The sequence below is a fragment of the Anastrepha ludens genome, chromosome 2 (genome assembly GCF_028408465.1).
Source record: "Anastrepha ludens isolate Willacy chromosome 2, idAnaLude1.1, whole genome shotgun sequence".
Lineage (NCBI taxonomy): Eukaryota > Metazoa > Arthropoda > Insecta > Diptera > Tephritidae > Anastrepha > Anastrepha ludens.
In genome coordinates, this window is record NC_071498.1 from 61,386,385 (window position 1) to 61,408,253 (window position 21,869).

Here is a 21,869-nt window from a genome sequence, read left to right on the forward strand (position 1 = left end):
TCGATGATTCCAATGGTGGCCATATGCTGACCCCATGGGTTGTGTCCTGTAATGATGCCGACCATCAACCGAATGTCTTTCCTTCTAAGTTTTAGTAGAAAGTTTGACAGTTTTCTGTTCGGACTCGTCACAAAACACTTTGCAGTTCTGCAGCGTTCTAGACCGGACCATCGCTCTTTATGTAGATTGCCTACATAATCGTTGATCCAGTTCTTGATTCCTGCGGGACTGATTCCGATTATTGGCTCTGGCCCCTGTGGAGGCACCGCTGATCCACGGTTGGCCAATTCGTCGGCAATTTCGTTTCCTTGAACACCGGAGTGTCCTGGAACCCATATAAGTACAAGCCTGTTCTGTTTTGCGACAGAATTAAGCTTCTTCTTACATTCTTGAACAATCTTTGAGGTTTGCTTCGCGTTCTCCAGGGCCTTCAATGCAGCCTGACTGTCACTGAAGACTCCAATCTGTTTCCCGCTCCATCTCCTCTCGATTATCCATTCGGCTACTTTTAGGATGGCAAAAACTTCTGTTTGGAAGACAGTTGCCATTCCCCCCATAGCGTAGTGATACTTATTACTATCGTTTAAGTACCATCCGGCTCCAGACCCTATTTCAGTCTTGGACCCATCGGTAAAGAAAATATCCGTCAAACCTCCCTGCATGCCTCCTGGATTGCTCCATTGCTCACGCAATGGAAATCTGACATCAAATTTCCTTCCGAATGAAACTGTGGGTATCAGGTCATCTTTAGGTGCCAAAAACAGTGGATACTGCTCCGACAGCAACTTAAAGATTTCTCTGTGTCCCGAAGCTCCATCTTCGTGCCAGAAACCATATTTATGGAGTCTACACATAGCTTTTATTGCTTCCTGTTGTATCTTAAGATCCAGGGGGAGCAAATCAAGCATAGCATTTAGGGCATCTCCAGAGGTTGTACTCATGGCACCCGTGATGCATAAACATACACTTCTTTGCAGCGTGTATAGTTCCCGGATTGTGGACTTAACCATGCTCCGTCGCCACCAGACCACAGAAGCGTAAGTGATGATTGGTCTGATAAGTGCCGTGTATATCCATAGGACCACAGCAGGTTTCAGACCCCAAGTTTTGCCAAAGGCTCTACGGCATTGCTGAAAAATCTTCAATGCACGATTCACCTTCAGTGAAACGTGTGTCTCCCAAGTCAGCTTCTTATCCAAGATTACTCCTAGATATTTAACTTCGTTGGAAAGACCAAGTGTCACACCTTTCAGTGTTGGAAGACTGAGTCCCTCCAATTTCCGTTTTCTCGTAAACAAGACTATAGTTGTTTTGTTCGGATTAACGGAAAGACCTTGACTCATGCACCAATCATCGATTTTGTCAAGAATCCTCTGCACTTTCGTGCAAAGCCTCCTTAAGGATTTATCCGATGTTAGCGCACAGACGTCGTCCGCATATGCTTGGACGTGAAAGCCGAGTTCCTGCATCTCCACTAATAGGGAGTCTACGACGAAGCACCACAGCAGCGGAGAAAGAACACCCCCTTGGGGACATCCTTGCTTGGCCCTGACTGTGATTTGCTCGTCATCGCTCCCACCAGCGGTTAACAGCCTCTCAGAGAGCATGGAGTATATCCATTTTATAATGGCTTGATTAACTCCGTGTCGTTCGGCAGAAGAACATATCGAGTCGAAAGTGGCATTATCAAAAGCCCCCTCAATGTCCACGAACACGCCCATTGTGTATTCGTCAGCTTCCAGCCCAGCTTCAATCTTGCTAACAAGATCGTGTAAGGCTGATTCACATGATTTTCCACTCTGGTAAGCGTGTTGATTTCTACTAAGTGGACTTCTCGGCAATACCCCCACTCGAATATGTTTCTCCACCACTCGTTCCAGACTTTTCAACATGAACGATGTCAAACTGATTGGTCTGAAACTTTTTGCTAGGGAATAGTCATCTTTTCCTGGTTTCGGAATAAATACTACTCTTACGCGTCGCCATTGGGATGGTATATAACCAAATGCAAGACAGGCTGTGAAGATCCTTTTCAGGGCCTCAATCAGCCTGTCTCCTCCTTTTTTAAGCATTGCTGGATATATTCCGTCAGGTCCAGGGGACTTAAAGTTCTCAAAGGAAGATAAGGAAAACCTTATCGATTCCCTTGTCACTATCCGACTAGCAATATACCAGCTGTACCTAGAGGTTCCACCGTTGCCACCGTTGTTGTTCATGCCACTCTCAACTTCAGAGATAGTTCTACTACCCGGAAAGTGAGTTTCGAGTAGAGCATTAAACGTTTCCGATTTGGAAATGGTGTATGAACCATCAGGTTTTCGAATGGAATCCAGCCTTACTGAGCGGTCTAAATGAAGGACCTTACAAAGTCTCGCTGTTTCCCTCATTTCTTCGACGTTACTGCAGAAATTTCTATAGGATTCAAGTTTGGCTTGCCGTACTTTTTTCTTATATTCTCTCTGTGTAAGTCGATGATTGGCCCAGTCCTCTTCTGTTTTGGTCTTCAAGGCCTTATTAAGAAGTTTCCTGGACCGTACACGAAGCTTCGACAGTTCAGGGTTCCACCAAGGAACCGCTTTCCCCTGTCTGCTTTGCCTGAGTGGACACAGTTCCTCAAAGCAATTGATTAAAGTACCTTTTAATTTCTTAGTCGCATCTTCAATCATTTCTGCTGATTTGAGTTTTTTCAGGTTTGGTAATCGCTCTGTTACAAGCTCACCATACCTGTCCCAGTCCACATTTCGAGGATTCCTACCGGAAGGTATTGATATTGTGTCAATTCCCAGTCGGAATTCGATAAGACGATGATCAGAAAGAGAGTCCTCCTCCAAAACTCGCCATCGGTTGATTTGATTTCCAACTGACCTATTGGTAAGTGTTAAATCAATCACCTCTTGTCTCCTTCTGGTCACAAAAGTTGGTTTGTTACCAGTGTTTTGAATGACCAAATCGGATGACAGGATAAAATCCAGTAGCTTGAGACCTCTGGGGTTGCATTTGCTGCTTCCCCACACAATGTTCTGTGAATTTGCGTCACAGCCCACTATTAGCCCCACATTATTGGATTCTGCGTACTTGACCACTTCTCTTAGCTCCCTCGAAGGAGGTGGCTGTAAAGAGTCGTAGGGTAGGTAGGCCGAAACTATAATAGCTTCGACACTGTTCCCACTTTTCAAGTACTTTATTTTTGCAGCAACGATATCTCCGGAGCATAGCTCTTTTAACATCGTGTGTTCGATCAACCTCGGCATGATAATACATGCTCGCGGTCTCACATTCCCTTCACAATGAAGTATTTGTCCCCACGACATAGCACTTAGACCACAGATACGCTTGTGACATACCCATGGTTCTTGTATAAGTATTATGTGTGGGTTTGTTTGCAGTTTTGCATGCCTACGGCACAAGAGAGCCGTAGACGCTTTGCTATGCTGCAGATTTATCTGTGTAAATATTACTTCAGTCATGAGACTGAGTATATTTACGCTTTGTCCTCCACCTTATCCTGGACGCGGAACTGGATCCGCCCCAGATGTAGGTGGGGACGGCACCCGTACTTCGACTTAAGAACCTTGAGGGACCCAAGATCGATACCCAGTACCAGATGGGAACCTACCTCCGAAGTGGTAGCGGATTTCTGCCTGGTGCACGAGTATACTCTCCAGAGAGTCGTGTCAAGATCCTTATTCTGAACACGGATGCGTTTGAGGAGTTCTGCTGAATTACAGGAAGGACCCGGAATCCAGACACTCGCTCGTACCAGCCTTTCTTTGCTACTCTCAACAAGAATAAACTTGCTGTTTTCGCAGGCTGGGATTTTTGCTATCGCTTTTTCTAGCCATTCTCGGGAAAAAGCATTGGAACAGTGCACCTTTACGATGCCGTCCACCACGCTTTTCCCCTCGAAAGTCGGCGCGTCTTTCGACTCACCGATAGCTTTCCACAGATAGCTGTCAAGATAGTCTTGTTGCCCTTTGGACAGTAGACCATCTTGTTTGTCGGTATGTATCTCCACCGTCATTGCCTTTGCTGCCATTCTCGCGAATGATTCGCCAGACGTTGACGGAAGAGTGTCATTCGACATTTGAGGTCCCTTAGCCTCTGCCTTGTCAGGCAAAGGTTTGTCTGCCTTGGATGGGGTCGAGGATGCAGGCATTTCCGAATTGCGTTTTTCAACTTTCCTCTTCTTTGCCTTCCTCCTCTTCCCGGTCGTTGGCACAGACCCCGTTTCGTTTCCGGAAGAGCGCAGCGCTACAGAGGAATCCTCTGTTCTGCCACGCTTTCCCGTTTCCGTTACAGGTGTCGAAGTTGACGGAGCTTGAGTCCTTGCCTTAGCTAGTGCTTCGGCTTGCCTCGCCTTCTGTCTTCTTCGTTTGATCTGCCTTGCGGTTAGACCAACACCTGCGTTCGACTCTCCAATAACTTCGGTCTTTTTACCGGTACTTACCTGATTCACACCAGGTTTAACCGTTGTCAAAGACTTACTCGGTACCAGAGATCCGTCTGAGTCTACTGAGAGATTGTCCGCCATCTCCACATCCTCCACAACTTGTTCAGTTGCTTCAGATCGTTTCGATGGCGGTGTATCGCTCACACTCACTCGGCTCTCCATTGGCATAGCCAATGTGCCATGTTTCACCACTAGTAATGCGCTTCCTCCGGAACCCTGGGTGTCAGTTCCGGTCATAGGGGAATGTGGGGTTCGGGCCTGCACATCCGATGCCCGAGCCGTCGATTGCTCGACGGGAGGATTTCCCAAAAGTGGGTTACCTCGTGCAGAAATATCTTTATTTAGCCTCCACATAAGAAAAGAAATGCATTTTATCCCTCCTGCCAGGTTGTCGGTACGGTACTCTCCACATAGTACTTGGGTGGCCACCAATTCCGCCGTTCCGCGGATGAGTGGATACCCAATTCCTATATGAAGCTGCCCTCTTAGTTCGTGGTAAGTTAATCTCCATAGAATGGGGTTAACTCACCACTTAAGCCTCATCCCCGCGGCAAGGAGACCGACATGACATACTATCTCTCTGATAGTATCAGCTGATTCTTGTGACGTCGTAACTTGATTTTGCTATTTTTTGTTCTCTAGCCAGGAAGTTTTAGCTCTTTCTTCCTGATATTTTTTAGCTTCTTTTAATTAAAAGGTGATGTTTATAATTTTATACAATAAAATATATATATTTTTTTTTAATTAGTTCACCAATTCACTCAGTTCTACTTAGCTTTACTTTTTCTATTTAGATTTTTACTGAGATTGCGGTTATTGTTGGAGTTCGTATTGGCATGATGCAGGCCGTCGTAGCTGAATGTGTTGGTGCTTGACAACCATTCGGGAGTGCGTAGGTTCGAATCTCCGTGAATGAAACAGCGAAATGATAGAAAAAGTTTTTTCTAATAGCGGTTACCCCTCGGCAGGCAATGACGAACCTCCGAGTGTATTTCTGTCAGTTCGCCCATAAGACAATAAGACATAAAGCTCGGCATAAAACAAAAACCATCTGCCGCTCGGAGTCGGCTGAAAACAGCAGGTCCCCCCATTTGTGAAACAAACATTAAGACGCACGCCATAAATAGGAGGAGGACCTCGGCCAAACGTCTAATAGAAGTCTACGCGCCAACTGCAATAGTAATTATTGAAAAAACGGAGCTTTAAAAATCCATCCTTGTATTTAAAACTTTAGCTATGAGAATTTCCTTAAAAACAAGCCAAAAACTACTTTTTTGTTATATTTTAGGTTATCTAATAAGATAAGGTAGTCCGTTTTCAAAAAAGTCGTTGTGGTTTCTTCCACCATCTGTGTAGACTTTAGTGTCGAAGTTGTTTAGTCCATTCCTCCCGAGATGGAAAAAGAGAGTGGCAATATTCCTATTGACTGTCACCGTTGGGACGATGTAATTAGTCCTTCCCGAGATGAACTGAGTTTATCGCAATAATAGGCATGACCATACGTTTTTTCTATCCAACGATCCGCTTCATTGAACCTAAATGCACTCATTGTTGTCATCTTCTTGATATAGAGATCTACCGGAATAACATGGGTCAGTGCATTAAGAGCCTCCCTAGGACATGTTCTAATTGCATCCACCGTTATTACGCAGGCTAATCTTTATATTGTGACAAGTACTTCGGTATTGTAATCTCTTCCAAGAACTTTCTGCCAAACTACCGATCCGTATGATAAAATTGGTTGTAGAACCGCCTTATACAACCATAAAGTATACTTATGTAAAAGACCCCATCTTGTTCCAAGCATACGTTTGTACACATAAGAGCAATTTCTGTTTTCCTTGCCCGTTCTTCTATGTTCAGTTTCCAGCTAAGTTTGGAGTCCAAGATTATATACAGGGTGGGCCAAATAAGACCTACTAATGACCTACAGCAGGTTCATAGTGTGCCTAGCAGTACGCGCAGTTGCTCCATCTTGTTGAAACCACAAATTAGGATACTGCTCCGCCATTGGCCGAAAAAAGTTTTCAATTAATGTTCTGTAAGAAGTTCCTAAAATCGATTCCAGCGTTTCATCTTAATTTTCGAAGAAATGTGGACCGATAACTCTAGTGGCCATAACACCGCACCGTACATTTAGATGGGTACAACTGATGTTGGTGTGTTGCCCTTGGATTTTCAGAGTCCCACAATCTACAGTTTTGTTTGTTGACATAACCATTTAAATGGAAATGCGCTTCATCCGACATCAAAACATTATTTAAAAAATCAATTTGTGTGGCTAATTGTGTGAAACGAATAGCGTATTGTAGTCGTTGTTGGTGGTCTTGCGGTAGGGCCCCATAATAAAATTCCAACAATTCAATTATAACCTACAAAAAGAGAAAAATAAAAAAGTTATTTGAGCTTAATATTAGTAGGTGTTATTTGGCCCATGCTATATATATATATATATATATATAAGCGCCACCCTTTTTGGGTCTTTGGCCGAGCTCTTCCTTCTATTTGTTACGTTCCTCTTGATGTTGTTCCACAAATGGAGGGGCCTACAGTTTTACGCAGACTCCAAACGGCAGATAATTTTTTATGAGGGGCTTTTTCATGGCAGAAATACACTAAGAGGTTTGCCATTGCCTGCCGAGGGTAGACCGCTATTAGAAAAATCGTTTTCTTCATTTTGGTATTTCACAGAGAATCGAACCTACGTTCTCCTCCGAGTTCCGAATGGCTATTCGGCTATAGCGACCGGAGTCCAAGAATACTCCTAAGTACTTTGCGCTGGATGAAAATGCGAGAGTTTGTCCATTAATTAGGGAAAGGGTTTGAAATTGAAATTTGAAAAGATCGAGCCAAGGAGCACCAGCAGATTTGGTGACTCCTAAAGCACTCAGGCTAAAAAACCCATTGTATTTAAAGCTCTGGAAAGAGGGTAGATAGTCAAGGAGGGAAGGAGAAAAGTATCAGAGAAAGAGATAGGAAAGAATAGAGACAGAGATAGAGACAGTTAGTCCTGTGAGAATTTTCCAGATTCTTTGACAAATTTGTAAATATCCTCCAGTTTTAGAGAACGAATAATACTCATTCTCATGACATCGGAACCCAAAACTCGTAGCCGTGCTCTAGCAAAGGCAGGACACTCACAAAGAAAGTGCTCAGTGCTATCCGCCTCCTCCGAGCATGACAGGCACATTGGGTCCTCAATGATTCCAATGGTGGTCATATGCTGGTGTGTCCTGTAATGATACCGACCATCAACCGAACCTCTTTCCTTCTAAGTTTTAGTAGAAAGTTTGACAGTTTTCTGTTCGGATTTGTCATAAAACACTTTGCAGTTCTGCAGCGTTCTAGATCGGATTGCCTACATAATCGCTGATCCAATTCATGATTCCTGCGGAACTGATTCCGATTATTGGTTCTGGCCCCTGTGGGGGCACCGCTGATTCACGGTTGACCAATTCATCGGGAAAGGGTAGTCTAGAAAGAAAATATATCGAATATGTATGGAAATAATATAACCTCACACCTTCCTGTTCATTCTACAAACTTCTTGATCTCCTTTTAAATATTTTAGAAAAAAACCATTTTATTTTTAACGAGAAAAGGAGCATAACGCTGAAAGAAGTTAAGCACAGAAATGTCATAAAAGCAAAGTGGGATGTCTTTGAACCACCTCAATATGAGTATCTGTCGCACAATGCCTTAATTATTCGTGAATTTTCGACCAAGCACAAAACGAATACCACTGAAAAGCCATTGAATTCACCTGATAAGGCTCTCTTCGATTTTTTCTGTTTGATGGAGTCAAAAAACCCCCACGAGGGCGCGTTTTAACAGCCTAGAACGGCTCTAATGCCTATACCGAAAATAGAGTTCCAGAAATGTTTTGAGAGCTGGATCAAGAGCAGGCCTTAATGCGTTGCAGTTGATGGGGTGCACTTTGAAGGCGTTAATATCATTTGAGGAATTAAATTATATTTTGAATTCTCGGAATATATTCCGGCAACTTTTTGATCAAGGTGTAATTGGAAAGGTGGGAAACAATTTCTATCATTACAAACTTAAATACACATCCCATGAAGGTGCTATGCTCCCAAATTATATTCACGCATACATATATTAGCACAACAGGCTATGAACACTTCATTTTCCGCGCAAATCACTTCATCCTTGTTTTATTTTCGTTTTTGCAATAAAAAGCTAAAACACACATATTCCGACCATAATCATCATGTTTAATTTTATTTGTAGAACGGCAACTTACACATGTACGAGCACATACATACATACTTACAGCCATACTACAAGTGTTTCCACAACCATGCAAGGGAGAATTTTACCCTCACAAACAAAAGTTTACAAAGTAGTAATGTTAAAATGTAGTAGGATTTTGTTGTAGTTTTCGTTGTAAAATTCACATAAGGAAACTTAAAACACGACTCAATATTAGATTTTATAGCGAAATGGTCGGGTCAAACAACCACTAAGCCAAGCCACTCCTCAAGTGTGCTAGGCTAATAATCATAAATGTTGCTACAAACGAACAATTAGAGGGGAGGGGCGGATATGTAATAGGGATAACAAAGTTGTAGCCATTAGTTTTTGCAAATTTGTATGTATGGGTGTATACTTGAAGGAATGTAGTGTGTATGTGTGATAATTTTTAATCCATTAAAACAATGGCGTTCCAGACAAAAAGCTTAAGAAACATGACGAAAAATTAAGAAGAGAAAAGAAGAAAACCTTGCGTGAATTGTAGACATTTTTAAACGTACGTGTTTGAGCAGACACGTACAAGGTTGCAATTTGGCTTTTCGATAAAAGATGCATAAAATATATGGGGCTTTTGCTAGTTTTTGTGAAATTTATTTTGCATTCTGTTTCTTTACGTGTTTATGGTGTTAAGTGGAAAACGAGCGACATCGCTTTTTCAGGCCGCAGACGAAACAAATTGAGCGTCGGTCAATTTTATCAATGTTAGGCTGAAGCCGAATCGAGCCGGATAAGTTCACTGGGTCAATAGACAGCGATTAAAAAAAATGGTTCTTTATTAATAATAAAATAATTAACTGTGAGAGAAGCAATCGATGTGGTACCTGGTTTTTTTAAGACTCCTCTTGTCAATTGTCATCAAAAGCACAAACCAACTGGAAATTAAAGTCGCTTCAATTGCCATGGGTTATATATTAAGGCAATTAGAATTCTGGGACAACAGATTCTTATATGTCGCTACCAATAGCTACAATAATTGCTTCAACAATATCCTTTTGTAGTTTTTAACTCTAAAACGTGTGCCTTGCACAGGCTAGGAGGTTTTGAATTTCTTAAAAGTGTTATCAAAGCTCTAGTCCAATATGTTTTTAATTAAAAATAAGTGGCAATGCCAATCAAAAAAATATTTTTGCAAATGTTGATTAAAACGTTCTGAATCATAATTGGCACATCTTAATACTTAACTTATATGTAATTTACGATTTTCGCTTTAAGAGTTAGGTGGCAACGACTAACAAATATAATTTTAATTAAGGATTTATTCATTCTTTTGCTTGATACTCATATCCTAACCTCTAAAAACTTTTGTAAATTTCAATTTTTATTTAAAATTAGGTGGCAGCTCCATTTAAAAATATTGTTTAAAAATTTAGATTGAAATATATATGCATATTTTTTTACAATTAATATCCTTTTGAAACAAACTTCTGAACTTTCAAATAATAGGTGGCAATACCGGCTGAAAACTTTTTTTAATAAAACTTAATAAATTTCATTTTTAGAGCAAAATATGTAAATAATGAATATTTTTCTAATAAAATTCAGGTGGCAACGTGATCAAGAATATTGTTTTCGTAGTAGAATATTCTTAGAAATATTTGTTCAATTTGTTTCATTTTATGTGTAAGTACATATTTTAGCATTCAAATAAGGTTTGATATACGAGGGGTGCCTTTTATATTTGGAGATTTGGCAACCCTGGTGTTGCAATCTGGCAACTGACAGCTGTATCGCAAAGTTTGACATTTTTTGGCTTTTACGTACTCAGCACGTTTTGAAATACCAGCGCTATTTGTGTTGTTTACAGTAACTTAAAAGATTCATCTCTGTCCAAAAATGGAATTAAGTCGTGAACATTTTCGTGCGATTATTTTTTACAACTTCCGACGTGGATTATCTCAGCAACATTGCATGGATGAACTTAATTCATTTTTTGGCGATGAAGCTCCATCAAGGACAAGTGTTTATCGATGGTATGGTGAATTCTATCGTGGTCGTAGTCCACTCCAAGACGAATTTCGTGAAGGTCGTCCAAAATCAGTTGTTGTTCCGAAAACCATCGATGCTGTGCGCGAACTGATATTGCAAGATCGTCATGTGACCTATCGTGAGATTGAGACTATCTTAGGCATTAGTGGGACCAGCATACATTCAATATTGCATAAACATTTGACTGTGAAAAAAATTTGTTCGCGTTGGATCCCACACAATTTGTCAATCGCTCAAAAAAAGGCTCGTGTCGATTGGTCGAAGGAAATGCAAAAAAAATACGATCGCGGGGCTTCGAAACACGTTTTTGATATCGTGGCAGCTGATGAATCATGGATTTACGCGTATGAGCCCGAAAGTAAACAGCAGTATGGGTGTTTCAAGATGAGCCAAATCCAACAAAAGGTGTTCGCGCACGAAGCACTTCCAAACAAATGGTCGCCTCTTTTTTCGGAAAAACTGGACATGCGCAATCGTAACACTAGAACAACGCAGAACAGTAAATTCTGAGTGGTACACAACCATTTGTTTGCCAGTTGTCTTCCAAGAAATTAGGAAAACCAATCGCCAAAGACGGATCACTCTTCACCAGGACAATGCGAGCTCTCACACATCGGCTCAAACAACTGCATTTTTGAGCACCCAAAACATCGAATTAATGGGTCATCCGCCGTATAGTCCTGACTTGGCACCGAATGACTTCTTTTTATTCCCGTACGTAAAAAACAAACTGAGAGGTCAAGAAGCGGTTGCGGCATTCAGAATGCATGTTTTGGAGGTACCTCATTCAGAGTGGCAAAAGTGCTTCGACAATTCGTTCAAACGCATGCAAAAGTGTATAGATCTTCATGGAGAATATTTTGAAAAACAATAAAGTGATTTTCGAAGATTAAAATTTGTTTTTGTTCTCTAATCCCGACATATAAAAGGCACCCCTCGTAATTAAAATCATGAATAGGTGCTATTTTTCCAATAAAATTCGTATCAAGAAAGTTATTTTGCGAGGACAATACAAATATTTGTTTAATTTATCTCACCTGATATCCATATTTTACTATTCAAATGAAATTTGTGGGACGTTTTTTTTATTAAAACTTGGTTGACACCTTCCATTTAATCCCAATGTATATCTTAATATTCAAGTGAAATTTAATAATATTTGATAAGCTGCTATTTTTGCTATCAAATTCAGGTGTCAACGTTGTTGAAAGCAATCGACAGTATGGGTGTTCCAAAGTGTTCCAGCAAAAGTTGTTTGCGAAAGAGGCTTCTCAAAACAAATGATCGCCTATTTTTTCGGAAAATATTACCAGATTTTCGCAAATATACCTCTAGAAAAACTTAAAACACTCAAAAGAAACCGAAGGCGAATCAACCTTCACTAAGGCAATGTGCGCTTTCACGTATCGACTCACACAAGAGAGTTTTTGAGCATTTAAAAGATCGAATTGATGGCCCATCCGCCTAACAGCCCTGCACCTGCTTTAGCTATCTATTGAGTCATAAAATTGTTACTAATGTCCGTTAAATATCCACCGTGACTCCTCTGGAAACACAGAATGCGCATATCAAAATATTCTATGACTTTTTGGTGCAGTTCAGATTCAGTTCTGAAACCGTCACGAGCTTACTGACATTTACCATGCATTAATTTTAGCCCCAAAAGTCACATAGTTATTAATCGCAAGACCTCGGCAGCTATTTGACCTATGTAGTTGTTTGGTGGGTTAATATGTCCTGGAAACTTTCTTCACAATAGGATCGGGAACAAGTGGCATCGTCTTGTTGAAACCACAAATTTTATTCAAGTCTATCTCATCTAATTCAGCGTTACCGACATCATTTACGAATAAATACGCTCCGATGGCTCCGCCAGCCTAAAACAACCCCAAGCAGCGAATCGGTGTGGGCTCATTGTTTGTTCTTGAATGAAAAGGGGATTTTCAGTACTCAAATTCAACAGTTTTGCTTCTTCACATACAAGTTTAACTGAAAACGTGTCTCAATGCCCCAAATACACTTCCTGCAGAACGACCATTTTCATAAAGCGTTTGAATCAGCTATTCGCTGTTGCACTGAGTATCACTCCATGACTAAGCCTGTAGTAGATACAAACTATCTGAAAAAAAAATTACATACTCGTATTAAAATTAATTGCTGTCAAAGATCTGCATACCCTTTGCATCACCTTCTATAAGTACAAACACATACCAATATAGAATAATTTTCGTAGAACGCGCCTATTTGTTAAAAAACTCGCAAAAAATTTCGATATCAAATTTAATCTTCTTAACAGCCAAGCAATGAGTTTAGAGTTTTAAATGTTACGTCTGTTGTTTTAACTTTCGTTGTATGTCCTAACAAACTGTTGACTCACCGCGAGTTTGGTTTTGATATATGAGCTGGAATGTGCTTATGTTGTTCGTGTAACGTTCCTTCTTTTGTTACACCACAAACTCTTCGCATTTGAATGCTTTTTTCTACTTACTTTCGGTCGACATTTCAAACGCGTAGTCCCGCCACTTTGCATATAACAAACATTTAAAACGACTGCAACTAATAAGGGTGGTCGCCTGCCTTTAGTTGCTGACAATAGATTGTCCCCTCCTTGTTCTTGATTTTTTATGACCCACTTCCTTATTCAATTTGACTTGGCAATTTGCTTTATATGTTTTTACTTTAATTTTATGTTGTAAGCAATTGAAAATGCGCATATTTTATTAAGGGTTTGAAAGAAAGTAAAAACAATGCAAGAACAAAGAAAAATTTCACTTATTCGTCACATAAGCATTCCTACCTGATTCCGCCTTTTAAACCCAGTTAGCCCATCCTACGTAAATTGTTCAGATCTTCGATGGAAACAGCACGAAAGTCTGCAGACATGCCAACAGGAAGTATTGAATGAACTCTGCTTTATTTTACTCATGCAGAAATCATTGTGCGGGTCTGCGCAACTATATACTAATCCTATCAGCTTTTGGTTCATAATCCGGCTAATATTTTCATGTGGAAAGGTTCATTCTTGTCTTGAGAATCTCTGTAAACACCATGTTTCTCATTATTTGAGCGATGAATATGTATTGTAGAGTACGATGCACCGGAGATATCCACGCTCTTCCAGCAGCTATGGGTAGTTATTACGTCTGTTCCACAACTCTTGGGCATAAGAAACACAAATTAGCTAAAATTAATTAGGATTTCTGAAATACCGCTATCTCTAAACACACATCGAGATCACTTGACTATCTTCAAGATTCATTAAGTCCAATCTCATTTCCTGGAACACCCGCTAGAATATATTCAACAAGCTTTGAACGATAAAGACCCTTCAAGCTCACCGATTTTGCTTCGAGTGATCTGCTGAAGGCTAACTTCAGATTCGGTGCTAATATTAATATTTCTATGAAGTGAATATTGAAGTATCTGATAGTCATAAACCCTTTTTAAATCCTCGTTCTCTGGAAACTAAAGAGTTTTTTTTGAACTTCACTTTTGAAACACTACTAGCTACAGTGCACCCAAGTTTAGAAACTTTTCAAGGTCTGCGCAACAAAGGAAATTTATTACTTCAAAATTTCATATCCAAAATCTAAGGTAAATAAAACAAAAGTATGATGCTCAAAATATTTGTCTAAGTGTCAAATTTTAAAAATTAATGAGCTGATAGCCTTGAAACTCTTCTCTATAGTTTATTATAACATTAAAAATAGAAAAAAATATTATATTTCAATTTAATTAAAAAAATATAAAAGGGTTAGCATACCTCAAAAATATCACAGCCTACTGGTTGTTTTGTAGTCACGCATAGACCGGAAGGGTCCATAGCAATACTAGTTGGAGTTCATTTGTTATGCGTTTTGAAATAGCCCATCATGAAACCATGCAGTTCCTATTTCTGTTGCGAATTTCAACCCACTGCTGAGATGTCTGCCAATCCATAAAACTGTGGTGCCTCAAGATATTTTGAATAACGCAGGACGTCCGCAAAGGAGTTACTCTACAGTTTTCTTTGAACCCTGCTTCCCTTGAACGCTGCTGCTGGGCTATGTCCCGTCAGCCTATCATAGTTCTACAATCTCTCTAGTATAAATCGAGTACGACAGTGATCGTCATATGATCTTAACATTCTTGCAAGTGGACAAGCTTTCCCATCTTGTTTTCGTCTAGTTTGTTGTATATATAATATTCGTATTGGCTTTGGTATTTCGTTGACAAAATCCGAAAATAGAGAGACCCCTTTTGTCGCTATATCGTCTACTATCCCGCTTCCTTCCTTCACTTATGACCAGGAACCCATTAGAAATGTAGCTTACAATTCGCTGTTAACTTTCTATTGCCTCTCTGCTCTTAAGAACGATTGGACGTTATACTAAACTTTTAGAAACCAAAGGATTTAAAGAAAAATTTTCAATTGTGTAAACTTTTTACTTTTAAAATATTTAATAAAAACTCATTCGCCCCATTTCAATACAAATAATGATACAGCACTTACGGTGTCTGCGCTCTTTAAAGAAAAATTAGATAGTCAAAAAACTGTTGAAGTGTCTATACATTTTTTTCTTTATATTTTAAAAAATTAAAAAAAAATATAAATCGTGATGAAATGTTTTTTGGAGTAAAGAAGATTCGGACCGAAGTAAAAAAATATGTAACTAATTTTTTTATTTATTTTTAAATCTATAAAATTATTTTTTTAACCTTTTTAAAAATAAAAAAGAAAAAGTGTTTAATAGTCTGCAGTAGAATATATTAAAATATCATGAACATATTTTTTTCATCTTACTCTAACTTTAATTTGAAAAGATGGATTTTTTTCTTTCAACAGGCGTTTTTAAGCAAATTAAATGAAATAAAAAATGAAATCTAAAACGACCACTGCGACAAAAATCTGTAATCGTGTCTTGCATCGAATATGCTAAAGAACTAGCAATTAATGGCCCGTCACTCAGGCGTAATGATAATCACCCACCGTGGTTTTTACGACAGTCGTCCTTTATTCTAGATCTCAGTAAATATCCGAAGGAAAACACCTGCCCTAGAATTTACCAACAACTATTCCGCGAATGCTTGGCACCTTTACCTCCAGAATGGAACCTTATTTTCACTGACGGATCAAAATCAGAAGACTACATATCATTCGCGGTTGTAAAATCTTGTGGTGAAACCATGTCAACGAGACACTTACTGCCATTTTCGTCTGTCTATACAGCAGAAGCCATCGCGATATTGAAAGCAATTGACTGTGCACTTAGCTCTTCATCAAAAACTATAATTTGCACTGACAGTATGTCGACTATAGCATCCATTCTAAACATAAACAATAATAACCACATCATATCGTGTATCCGTGACAAGTTAATTGCAACCCATAACAAAATTAAAATAATGTGGGTACCAGGGCAAAGAAATCGCTGGAAATGAACTCGCAAATCTGCGTGCCAAGCTCACCGGAAAAGAACCTTTAATCTCTTTTCAGTTCCTCGACAAGAGGGATTTGCATAATTTAATTTCTTCACAACAGCGTATAAAACAAATGATTGAATGGAAATCCATTCGACACCACTACACCCAAATTAATGGTGATAGAAATGCACCCAAGTACCCATCATCATGCCGATGCAATGATATCAAAGCTTTCGTTCGACTACGCTTAGGGCATACCATAGCCACACATTCGTATAGGCTATCTGGTATCAGCCCCCCATCATGTCAGTATTGTCCTGCGTCAACACTCTCCATCACACACCTGCTCAATGAATGTCCACAGTTCACGTCAATCAGAAGCAACATATTCAACAGCGATAACACCATGATCTCTTAAAAAACACTACACCCGAAAACATTGAGAAAATTGCCAAATATTTAACCCTAACGGATCTTCGTAAAGTAATTTAAGTCCCTCTAGCTATAGCTCTAAGTAACGTATTGTTGGCAATTTAACTGCTATCTCAACTCAGTAATTTCCTATACTTTTTATATAATGTTTCATATTCACACATACTTTTTTCATACCGGTGAGCCGAAGGCCCTGGCAGCCAGTGCTCCTTTTTTTGCTGTGCAATAACAATTGTATTGTTTCTCATTGTTATAAATAAATAAATAAAAATAAATGAAAGGCCAAATTCTAAAAAATGTTGTGATGTAGAGAAAATTCAAGAATTGGTCCAACGTAACTCGAAGTTAAATAACACAGGCCGACAAAATTTAACCAACATTCAGACCCAGAAACCAGACTATATATTTCCGAAGGTTTATGATGCGCTGAATCCAAATCTGGCCTCAGAATTGCTCTATTAGTTTGAGTTTTCGAGATATCCTAACCTAAAAGTGCAAAAACCCCCATTTTTGCCCATATTTGAGGTTATGTAGCCTTGCAGATGTTTTCTTTCACCAAAATTAAAGGATGGCATCTTTAAATACAATCCTTCTTTTTTCAAATGGCGTTTTGTTTGCTCAAATATCATTTTTTTTCGCAGAGATATCGCATTTTGAAATTTTCATTTTTCGAAATTTTCCTACACCTGAAAATCGATTAAGATAACATAGACATGATATATTCGATTACTAATTTTCTTGAATTGAGTCTTATTTTTCTTAAAATTTTGTCTCACACCATAAGTGTGCTGACTCACCACACCCCTACACTATCTAACCTTTGGGTACCGAGTCACACACAGCCCTAACCCCTAGAAACCACCCCTATCATGCCGCAAGCAGGCTTACCCACAAACCCACAATCGACTATATCATGTCTATGTTATCTTAATCGATTTTCAGGTGTAGGAAAATTTCGAAACATGAAAATTTCAAAATGCGATATCTCTGCGAAAAAAAATGATATTTGAGCAAACAAAACGCCATTTGAAAAAAGAAGGATTGTATTTAAAGATGCCATCCTTTAATTTTGGTGAAAGAAAACATCTGCAAGGCTACATAACCTCAAATATGGGCAAAAATGGGGTTTTTTGCACTTTTAGGTTAGGATATCTCGAAAACTCAAACTAATAAATTAATTTTAGTTATCAATTCGAATTTTGCATGGACAGAGAAGCAGATATTAGTTTAAATTATTTCGGATACTTTTCCTTGTAGACTAGTGTAATTAAACAAAAAATGTAGGTACTTAATTTTTTTAACCTTTTTTTAATGAAAAATGGAACTTGTAAAAAAAAACAATTTAATATTATGCAGTAGCCATATTTCCAATTTAACTTTTAATTAACATTTTTATTCACTTTTGACCACTAAAGTTGCTCCGACGTAACTAAAAGTTTAAAAAAGTTGTTTCAAAAAAAAAATGTATTTAATTTTTTTAACATTTGTTCACGAAGATTTGGAAATTAAAAAATAAATGTATTTAATAATCTCTAGTCGCCATATTTCTAGAACACATTAACATTTTATTGATGCAATTTTCCTTTACTCTAAATCTAATTTAAAAAGTTCAATATTTTCAATCAATCTTCATTTTCTTATTTAATTTTGGGAAATAGTTTTTCAATCTTTTTGTGGTTATTTTGTGATTTTTTTTGTGCTTATTGTAAATTTAAACGGGCGTTTTTTTTTAATTTTCAAATTTTAGGGACCGTCGCCGTAGGGTAGAGAAAATGATCCGAAGCAACCAAAAGTTAAATAAATTGTTTTTTCTTGTTTTTTATGCAATAACTTTTTTAATAAAATTTTTTCTACTATAACAAATTAAAATTCCGTTATTGTAAATCTTCACTTATTTCAATTTATTACAATTAAATCTTTATTTTCTTATATATTCTTGTTTATTATATTTTTTCTAATTTGCGTCGGCGTCGGCTTAAAACTGTACGCCCCTTCATTTCTTGAACAACATCAAGACGATTTTATTTAGTTACATTTCAAAAGAGTGAAATTGAAAAAAAAAAATAAAATTTTTTTTAAAATCGCAAGGATCGTTTCCTCAAATTTGTTCCAACAGTCCTGCTTGTTGCGTTGCATAGTGCACAACTTTAATCCAAGTCCGACAAAGAAATTCACGTACATCGTTTGCGGGCTGTGTTAAATTAAATTCAGTAATGGAATATCTTGAATGTTTATCACAAAATATTTGCAATGCATCTGGACAACTCCCAATAAATATAATAAAATACATTTTGGTTTGTTTACAATTTGCCTTTAAAGAAAAAACGCAACTGCAAACAATTCAAAATACGAAAGGAATTGAAAAGAAGCAGAAAGTGAGTATAGGAGCCACAGAGATTTATTTCAACTAGGAGGTAAAGAAGGGTAGAGAAAGAATGAAAAGGAGGGAAGAAAGAATAATCTAAGAAAGTTTTCGCCACTTCTCCCTAAACAACACGTCCCTTAAAAAATTTAACAAGTAAAAATTACAACCTAAAACAACAAGTAAATCTACAACAAAAAAAGTAATAAATTTATATACTCTAGAGAAACCCGTTCTCCTTTTTTAACCATTTTTTTATGTTCGACTTTGAAATGAGCTCCAAACGATATTACCCACTTTAATGTCACATGAAAAATCATTTACAGTAAGCAGCAAAAAAAAAAACGAATGGGTTGTCCACTCAGTGTAAAATTGTATAAGCTCCACCAGCGTGTGCCGTTCATTTCCCCAACAAAGTGCAATGATAACCGCCCGCAACCTTTTAACGGTAGGATAGAGAATTGCGAATACAAACAAGCCCGCAAAAGCAAAAAACAATAACAAAAAATAAAAATAAAAACAATTTGTCGCCGCCGAGATTTTTTTGGCGTTACAGTTGAGTGCTTTTGAGTTCAAGTGTGTAGCCAAAGTGGCCGGAACATACCACACTCCACATTTTGGGTTCTACTCGTCCACCATTTATATTTAAGTACGAAAGGTTAGTTGAGCAGGGAAAAGAGCAAACATCGACAACAAGCGTTTGTGTTTAAGTGACCGGTTTGCAAGGTTTTAGGGAATACCACGACTGTTCGATGGGTCCAAATTAATTGGCTATTACTGGTTAGGGATTTCAGGCGTTAATAAAGCTTTCACAAGGATGTGGACACACTAGACTGCCAATAGAGTAAATTACTATATACAAATTTTATTAGTGAAAACGCATAGAAGTTAGAAGATTTCAAAAACAGCAAAATTTTTTATTAATTTTGATTTGATGCTGGGTGATTTTATGCTGAAAATTTACACAAAGTGAAAGCGTCCCTCAAGTTACTTCTCGACGCTCATTTTCCGACGAAACCGAATACGAGCAATACGAGCTGGGAAACGGTACCAAACCCTTCTCGCACCCGAAGGTGCTGACTGGAAAAGCGCCACCTGGCTTAGATGTTTCACGTTTCACTCTTTCAAGCTCTTCAAGTCACTTTGTTGCGAGGATATCATGCCTGCCCAACTGTAGAGGTCTCTCGTCACTGGCTGACCCTGTGAGAATTTCCTAAATACCAGAAGCGGGTAAAAAATCCCGTGTATCCCCTCAGGATTTTTTTTACCGCTCTTGTTTAACACCCTTAAAAGCTCGATTGGCCTGCATATAAGAGGAGCAACTCCAAGTTCGCGTAGGAGTTCATATCTCTAAACACTGAGGCGCTTTGAATAATATTCTCCAAGAGGCTATCACTAAACCCTTGGATATGCTTAGAGCCGAAACCGACCTTATCCGGTATATCTATAAACTAAATAGCACCCAAACGGTCATGACAGAGTGGGCGGCGTCTCTCTCCGCCAGCAGGAGAGTAGGGGAACTCCGCAAGGAGGAGTTTTCTCACAGCTACTCCGGGTTGTTGTTGCTAACCACTTGCCGGAGGAACTGAGTAGAATACGCTTGAGATGAATTGATGTAGGGTTACCTACAAGCAGTTTTCGAATTGGCCACATACATTTTTCATGGCGGGCTTCGTCCAACTCGCGAAAAGATATAAAATATATTATACAAAGCTGAGCCCCTCTCAACGGGAAGAACTTCCTTGGTGCTGTTTGATAAGGTGAAGTACCTAGGACTTGACCCTGAACGCAAAGCTTACGTGGAAGTTTAATGTTGAGAAGAAGATCAAAAAGACAATAGTAGCTTTGTTTAGTTACAGGGACCTCTAAGTTAGGGTTATCTTTTGGCTCTGTAATAATATTATAAAGCCGATTCATTAGTACGAAGAGGACGAGGTTGACTAAAAAGCTGGAAAAAGGCCCTCAAAAGAATCAGTCAGACGCTTCAGATCACTCCAACTATAGAACTTAACTCATTTACTAAATGTGGTACCCATGGGCATCGCAAGCAAATCTGCCTCTGCGCATGTCGTAATTGGACGGAGCTACTTAAGTACCCTTAGCAACCAACAGTTACTGTGAGTTGTGGCGGAGACTGATCAATGAACACCTTCGCTGGGTCCAAGCACACATTCTTCATTCCCATCAAGCTCAAGTTTACTGGAGCACTACAGTGCAACTACTCACTTGTGTAACAGCTGCCATTCAAACCTCGTATAGGGCCAGAGTTCAATGATGGAGAGCTCTAAACTTGTCGGGGGATACCCAAATTCCATTTCCATGGCATCTGAATACTTTCTCTATGCAGAACAAAAGCTCAGGTGGCTATAACCACCCCCTCCAGCACCTAGTTAGCCTACAAAAAGATCAAGAGGTATTTCTGAATCCTGGCAGAACTGATTATACTTATATTTGGTGCATCTTACCTTCTTCAACTTATGGAGCGCCCACTAAGACAAAAAACTTTCTATATCATTTGTTGTTTTATTTGGGCTACGAAGCTATACTGACCGAATGATGGTCACGCACAAACCCGCTCGGCTACGCCTTCAAAGTTGGTTGCGTGACCCACACTTATTCTAAAGTCGAATTTATAAGTAGCCGACTTTCAATAAAGTATTGTTTAATTTAATTTCTTCTCTTGGCTTTGCTTTCCTTCTGGTAATGTGTGTTTGCCTTCAACTACAGCTAATCGACTTTGACCGCTGAACCGTTATTATTATTATATGCACACAACCCACATTCAATTTTCAATTACCCGCTACACTACCAATACTCTTGAAACCCGCAGCATAAGAATTTCATTAACACTTTTTTGTAATACTGCTGATACTTTTGCTTGCCTACCAACAATGTATGTGTGTATGTATGTATGAATGTATTGTACATTGCTTTTAAAATGAGAAGAGATGAGCAAAAGAAACT